The sequence below is a fragment of the Gracilinanus agilis genome, chromosome 1 (assembly GCF_016433145.1).
Source record: "Gracilinanus agilis isolate LMUSP501 chromosome 1, AgileGrace, whole genome shotgun sequence".
NCBI lineage: Eukaryota > Metazoa > Chordata > Mammalia > Didelphimorphia > Didelphidae > Gracilinanus > Gracilinanus agilis.
The window spans coordinates 665,987,240-665,995,183 of record NC_058130.1 but is presented as its reverse complement, the minus strand read 5'-3'; the positions used below and the strand labels follow the sequence as shown (position 1 = coordinate 665,995,183).

The following is a 7,944-nucleotide window of genomic DNA, read 5'->3' as shown; positions in this document are numbered from 1 at the left end:
TTACTGTATACAGTGTCTTACTGGATCTGCTCACTTCACTTTTCATCACTTCATTTTAGTCTTTCCAGGTTTTTTTTTGTGATCATCTTGTTTTTTGTTTGTTTTGTAGTTTTTTAATGCTATCATAAAGGCAGTCAAATAATTCTGGTTAGCTGAAGTAGTAATGTCCTAGAAAGATAATGTGGTATGGTAAAAAAAAAAAAAAACTCCTATTGAGACAATAAACCTACCATTGGTTCTGGTACTGTTTTTTGTCATTAACTAGCTGGTTGACCCAGGACAAATCACTTGAACATTTTTTGGTTCAGTTTTCTTATTAATAAGTGTTGTGGTGGATAGAATGCTGGATCTGGAGTTAGGAAGACTCACTTTCTGAGTTCAAATCAGACACTTACTTACTGTGTGACCCTGGGTAAGTCATTTAACCCTGTTTCTTCAAGTGGAAAATGAGCTGGAGAAGAAGACTGCAAACCACAACACTATCTTTGCCAAGAAAACTCCAAGTGGGGTCACAAAGAGTCAGACTGAAATGACTGAATAACAACAAAACTTATCTGTAAAATGAAAGGGTTAAAGTAAATTCTGTTTTCTTTTTCAAATAGGAGAGTGGGAACATAATCCCCTACTACCACAAATTATATAATCTAATTTCCCACATTTGGGGAAATTACAGGGGTCAACCCATTTGGAATGCAGTGGATAAGCTTCACCCTGTGGTAACTGCCTTTGTGATCATGGAATCACCCCCTGTAAGCTAAGTATAGAGTAGATAGTTTCTAAGGTTCATTCTAGCTCTAAAATCCCACAATTCACTTTTTTTAACTGTCTGTAATTTAGGGCAATTTTACCTAACTCCTGAAAGCCTCAGTTTCCATATATATAAATAGAGAACAATTATACCTTTGGCATATAACTCACAGGAGTGTTGTGGGGAGCAAATGAGGATCTCAGAGTCTAGTATATGGAAATGCTTTGAAAATTGTAAAGCGATTAATAGGCAGGTAGTCAGAGAAATAACCAGGAAAACAATATTGTAAAGAACACTGAATGTGGAATCAGAGGATCTGAGCTTGATTATTGGCTTAGTTTCTTGCTTTGTTGCCATGGACATATCTCTTTACGGCTTCAGTCTGTTTCCTTATACTTAAAATAGGAACTGTAATGCCTATAGTATAGGCTGCCCAGGGCTTGGACTGAACTTGGGATTTCTTTGGTGAAGGAAACTACCCATTTGAGGAAATCCCCATTGAAGGGCAGCATCTTCTCTGCCACTTATCTTCTTAGAACATTATTCAGAGCACTGAGAAGTTCAGTGATTTTTCCAGGGTTAAATAACCAGGATGTGCCAGTGGCTACCTTGAATCCAGGTCTTCCTGGATCTGAGGAAAGCTATTTGGCATTATATCAAGCAACTTCTATAACTGTGAATTATTATATGTAACTTTTTGTTATTATTCATGTGTGCAATGCTTCAGAGTACAAAAAATATATATCTCTTCCAGGAGTATGAGTCTAAGGTGCAGTGAAATTCACTTACAAAGACTGCCAAGAACTCTCGGAGTTAAGGCCAATACCAACAAGAAAAATGGCAACTCCTGACTGTTCCTTTGGAGAAGTCAGACAACTAAGGGCTTAAGCAGCTTGTGGGAAATGGGTCAGATGGTTAGATGATATAAATGAACTTGTTAAGTGTCTCCTTGTCTGAACTCACTGACTACATTTCATGTTGTCACATACCTGAATCACAGAAAGGATTCCAAGACTTATGATCAATGCTGAAAGCAACCTCGACAAATTATTAAATCTGCCTTTCTGTTACCATTCAGGATGGTAAACAATCTCTTCATGGATTTCCAGAATTGGACTTTGGGACAAAACTTTCTCAAGATGGTTTTGAGATAATTTCTATTAGACTGAAAGGGATAGCTTGCTGGTGTGAGGGGGTGAAGGGATGAAGGTAGGAGGTTTGAAGGAAGAAAAGAAGGAAGGAAGGAGGAGGTGTCGAAGAAAGTTGTAGCAGGGAGCCCTGGGAAACACAGTCTTCCTGGGCTTACAACAATTCCAAACTGCACACTGGTCTATTTGATCAGAATATCAATATTCAATTTGATTTAATTCAATAAAATCAACATATCAATAGATATGAATTTAGGAGGTATTGTGGTTGCCTAAGACTGAGGCTAAGATTTTAGAATGCACCACCGAATTCAAGCTTATCCCCCAATACTACTAAAATTGTTTTTAGCAAAGTTATCAATAAAGTTTTTATTTTTGTATTTTAAATTTAAAACCCTTACCCTCTGTCTTAGTGTCAATTCTAAGACAGAAGAATGATAAGGGCTAGGCAGTAAGGGTTAAGTGACTTGCCCAGGGTCACATAAGAAGGAAATATCTGAGACCAGATTTGAACCTGGGTCTTCCTAACTCTAGGGCTGGTGCTTTACCCACTGTGCTACCTAGCTGCCCCTATCAACAATCTTTTAATAGTTAAATCCCATAATTTTTTCTCAGCTCTCACTCTTCTTGACCTCTCTGAAGTCTTAAGCATTGTTGAGAATTCTCTGACAGATTCTCTTTTCCCTTGACTTCAGTGAGGGACAACAGTCTCTCTTGCCTCTCTTCCTTAGTCTATGACTAAGTCTATGACTATGTCTACTGAGTCTCTTTTGCTGGATGAAATTCAAACCCAAGGATTCTTTCCCAGCCCTTTTGGTCTCTTGGCAACCTTTAACACTGTTTACCATCATTTCTTCTGGGGTACTCTGTCCCTTTTTGGTTTTTGTCACAATGCTCTCTCTTAGAGCTTGACTTCCTGACTTCTCCTTATTTTCCTTTGCCAGATCATAATACATGTTTTACCCTTTAGTTAGTTTTTAAAAACATTTTATTAACATAATGTATTTCTGGCTATCTTAACCCCTTCCTCAACTCCCCACACCACAGGAGGCATCAACCATCTACTTGTCTCACTCTTCATTATCTCATGTAGCTGTATACAATATTCTCTTGTTTCTTCTTGTTTCACTCTTCATTATCTCATGTAGTTCTTTCTAAGTTAAAAAAATTAATCTGCTCATCGTTTCTTACTGTGCAGTAGTACTCCATCCTAATTATATACCATGATTTGTTTAGCCATTTCCCAATTGATGGACATCCCCTTAGTTTCTAGTTCTTTGTCACCACAAAGAAAGCTGCCATAAAATTTTTGGAACTTATAGATTTTTTTCCTTTTTTCCCTGATCTTCTTGGAAAACTTGGTCCAAAGGCATATACAGTTTTATAACTCTTTGGATGTAATTCCAAATTGCTTTCCAAAATGGTTGGATCACCATTTTGTTCCACCAAAAGTGTATTAGTGTCCTCTTTTTTCCACATCCGTTCCATTATTTGTCATTTTCCCTGTTTATCATCTTAGCCAATCTGACAGGTGTGAGATGATATCTCAAAATTGTTCTGGTTTGTATTTCTCTAATCAGTTGTAATTTAGAACATTTTTTCATATAGCTATATATGGCTTTGATTTCTATATTGGAAAATTATCTGTTCATATCTTTTTTCCATTTATCAATTGGTGATGACTCATTTCCATAAATTTGATAAAATTTTCTATATATTTTAGATATGAAACCTATATCTGAGAGAGTCTATAAATTTCTTCCCAATTTTCTGCTTTTCTTCTAATTTTGGCATATTTGTTTTATTTGTACAAAAGCTTTTTAATTCAATGTACTCAAAATTATCCATTTAATATCTCACAATGCCCTCTAACTCTTGTTGACCCATATACTGCTCTTCTGTCCATAAATCTGATAGGTAACCTGATTACTGTTCTTCTATTTGCTTATGATATCTACTTTCGTGTCTAGATCATATATCTATTTTGATCTAATTTCAGTGAATGGTGTAAGACATTGCTCTATACCTAGTTTTCCTTTCCATTTGCCTCAGCAATTTTTGCCAAATAGTATTTTCTTATCCCAATAGCCTGCATTTATATTACAATATGAGGTTACTGCTATCTTTTGCTACTTTTTTGTATGTCTGTTCTGTTCCACTGATCTACCTTTCTATTTCTTAGCCAGTACCAGATTATAATTTAGTTTAAAATCCAGTACTGCTAGACCTCCTTCTTTTACATTTTTTTTTATTAATTCCTTAAATATTCTTGGGCCTTTTGTTCTTCCAAATAAATTTGTTATTATTTTTTCCTTGCTCAATAAGATCTTTTTTGATAATTTGTGATTTATTTATTTGTTTTTACCAATTACATGTAATAACACATTTCCACATTAGTTTTCTGAAGTTACATGATCCAAACTGTCTCCCTGCTTTCCCTTCCCTGTCCCAGAGCTGGCAAAGAATTCATTCTAGGTTACACATGTATTAACATGCCAAATGTATTTCCATAATTTTTGGTAATTTGGGATGGAATTGAATAGATTAGTTTAGGTAGAATTTTTATTTTAATTATATTGGCTCTGCCAGTCTATGGAAAATTAATGTTTTTCCACTGATTTAGATTTGACTTATTTGCATAAAAAGTGTTTTATAATTGTGCTTGTGTAGTTCCTAGGCTTGTTTTGGCAGATGCACTCCCAGGAATTTTATTCTATCTGTGGTTATTTCACCTACTAATTGTGACTCAAGACTCCAGGCTGAAACATCTGCTTTTTAAAATTTTTGTTTAAATTTATTTATGTTTTATTTTTTATCTCTATATAGATGACTCCTGGATTTCTATTTGCAGCTTTAGTCTTTCTCCCAAGCTCCAATCCCCTATCATAAACTGTCTATTGGATGTATCAATGGGCATTTCAAGCTCAATACTTTAAAAACAAGAGTTCATTTTGTTTCCCCAAAGACCTATTGTTCCTTCTCACTTCCCTGTTTTTGTTGAGGATGCCATCATCCTCCCAGTCATCCAAATTAAAAACTTCAGAGTCATCTTGACTCCTTATTCACTCTCACTCTATATGAGTCCTTTCTAATCAGTGTCAAAACCTTGCCATTTCTACATCCCCAACATCTCTCATATCCATCTGCCTTCACTCTACTCATGTGGCCACGACCCTGTTCTAGGCTCCATCACTTCAATTACTGCAATAGTCTCCTAAATGTTCTCCTAAATCTGGAGTTCAAAAAATATTTTAAAAATAATTTAAATCCTGTTCAAAAAAGTTTCAGCAATTTATCTCTAAGGTAAAATAAAAACTCCCTTGTCATTTGAAGTTCATCATAGTATTGTGTCTAGCTGAATTCTCATGAATTACCATACTTTACTCTTCTTCATAGACATGAAGATGAATCAGCCTACTTGCTATTGTCCACAGCTGTTACCTTAACTCTTGCCTTTATTCTTCTGCATACATTGTCTCCCACACTCAAAATGCACCCCTATCTTACCCTTCTATCACTCCATCTTCTAGCTTTCCTCAGAACTCAGCTCAACTCATGTCCTATGTGAGAACTGATCATTCCAGTTCTTCCTGAAATTTCCTGACATTTATTTTTTAATTACTATTATGTGTTTATGTTATTTCTCCCCAAAGAGTGCAAACTGAATGTATTGACCATTTCATTTTTGTCTTTGTATACCAGCACCTAGCACAGTTCCCCACACATAGTAGGTATTTAATAAATGGGTAGTGATCGATTCAATTCAGTTCAATAATTTCTTCTCCCTTAGTGTAAGCATACCTCAAGGGTGTGTATACTTTGTCCCTTTATAATCTCATATACTTCCTTGTGTTGAACTGTGTAAAAGACTCTAACTTCTTCATTTCCAGAAACATTTTCTCTTTTAAATTCCAGGTCTGCATCATTCATCAGCTGCTTGCCAAATGGCTCAATCCAGATTTTTTTTTGTAGGAACTTATCATTTTGTAGAACTCATCTTCCCTACTAAAGCTATCTTTCTCTAAGTTCTTTTAGATCTGTTGAGGAAAGTGCTATCTTCCTTGTTACCCAAGTTTGTAAAGTTGGAATTATCCTTGATTCTTTTTCACATTCTCTTTCTGATGACCACTCCATATTCAATCACTTCCCATATCTTATAAATCAGACACCCCATAACATTCCTCAAATATGTCTCTTTACTCATGACCACTGCCTTGGTTGAAGTGCTTATCATCCTTCACAAGGACTATATTATAATAGCCTCCTAATTGGTTTGCTTGCTCCTAATTTTTTCCCTTTCCAACTTAGTCTCCCTACAGCTGCCAAAAAATCTACCAAAATTCAGATCTAACCACTATTTGTCTGCAAACCTTCAGTGCATTCCTATTGTCTTTAAAGTAACATATTTTAGGCTGGCAGTTAACCTTGAAAACTTACTTTTCCAGAATTATTTTAAACTACTCTCCTTCATGAACGCTTCATTCCATCCTACCTAGATTAATATAATAGTTATTCTTCAAACTGACAGGAGATCTCCCACTTCCATGCATTCCCACAGACCACTTTTTGAGTCTAAAATGTGTTAACATCTTGTCTCTGCCTTAAAGAGTCTTTTTCTTCTTCCATGAAGACTTTTCGGATTCCTCCCTCCCAGCTATCATTGTTCTCTCCTTCTTCAGATTACCTGTTTAATATTTGTATACATGTTATATTCCCCTAATAGAAAGTAAACATCTTGAGGACAAGTCCTGCTTCTTTCATCTTCGTGTTCTCAGTTCCTCAAATGTTAATTTGATATTCATATATTTGAATGTATATTTAAAGCTTTATATATTTACATAATTGAATTTTCATATAGTCACATATTTGAATATATATTAAAATATTCACCCAAAGAACACAAAGACAAAAATTAAAAATTTTCCACCCTCAAGGAACTTACTGTCTAGTAGAGGAATTCAGCATGCAAACAAATATACAGGTACACACAGACACAGACACACACACATGCACACACACACACACACACACACACACACACAAACACAGACACCTTTCTGGACTTTTGCCTTTGATTTTGTGGTTGTAAGGTCCTCCTAATGTGGCCACTGACTTTACTGATGCAGATCAGCAATTCCTCTGCAACCCTTAGTGCTAAAAAGTTGCTTGGCACACTGAGAGTTTAGTTTGTCAATGGTCCCAGAGCCAGAATTTAGATTTAGGATTCGACTCATTTAAGACTTGCCCTTTCTCCCCAGCCTCCTCTCACCTTAGTATGGTATGCACTTAATAAATGTTTGTTGTATTGAATTTTTGAGCCATAATAATAGATGATCTAAACTAGCTTTGGGGAGAGATGATGACATTCATATCTTGAGGAAGACATACCAAGCAATGATAGTCATATTGGGTTAAGAACTGAGAAATGTGGAATAACGTAGAAGTGGAGTACTATCTAGTATGGGACTGATTAGATTTCTTTGATTATATTTCTCATCCTTACATTATTTATATGTTATATAAATAATATAAGTATATATATTATAAAAAAGGAAGAATTTGGGTGGTGCAATGGTTAGCATGCTAGACTTGGAGTCAGGAAAATCCGAGTTCAAATTCATCCTCAGATTCTTACTAGATGTGTAAATCTAGGCAAGTTATTTACTTCAATTTTCTCATCTGTAAAAAGTAGGGAAAATGAAAACATCTACCTCTGAGGGTTTAAGTGAGACAATATTTGAAAAATCCTTTGCAAACCTTAAAGCATTACATAAATGCTAGCTATTATTACTATTATGTATCTGCACATTTATCTATTCATAGCGAGGTTATCTATTAACTTCCTCTTTCCTTCCTTTCCTTCCTCCCTCCCTTCCTTTCTCCTTTCCCTCCCTTCACTCCCTCCACTCCCTCCCTTCCTTTCTTCCTCCCTCCCTCCATTCCTTCCTTCCTCCCTCCATCCCTCTTTTCTCTCCCTTTCTTCATACTTCCCTTATCTCCCTTCCTCCCTCCATCCCTCTCTTCTCTCCCTCCCTTCCTCTATCCCTC

The 7,944-nt window shown here is 35.8% G+C and overlaps 1 non-coding gene across 1 annotated transcript; it reads right to left on the bottom strand.

Moving 5' to 3' along the window:
* Positions 1–599: 599 nt before the first annotated feature.
* On the bottom strand, positions 600–762 carry LOC123232774. Its single transcript, XR_006505281.1, has one exon. It is a non-coding gene; the product is annotated as a U1 spliceosomal RNA (small nuclear RNA).
* Positions 763–7,944: the final 7,182 nt, after the last annotated feature.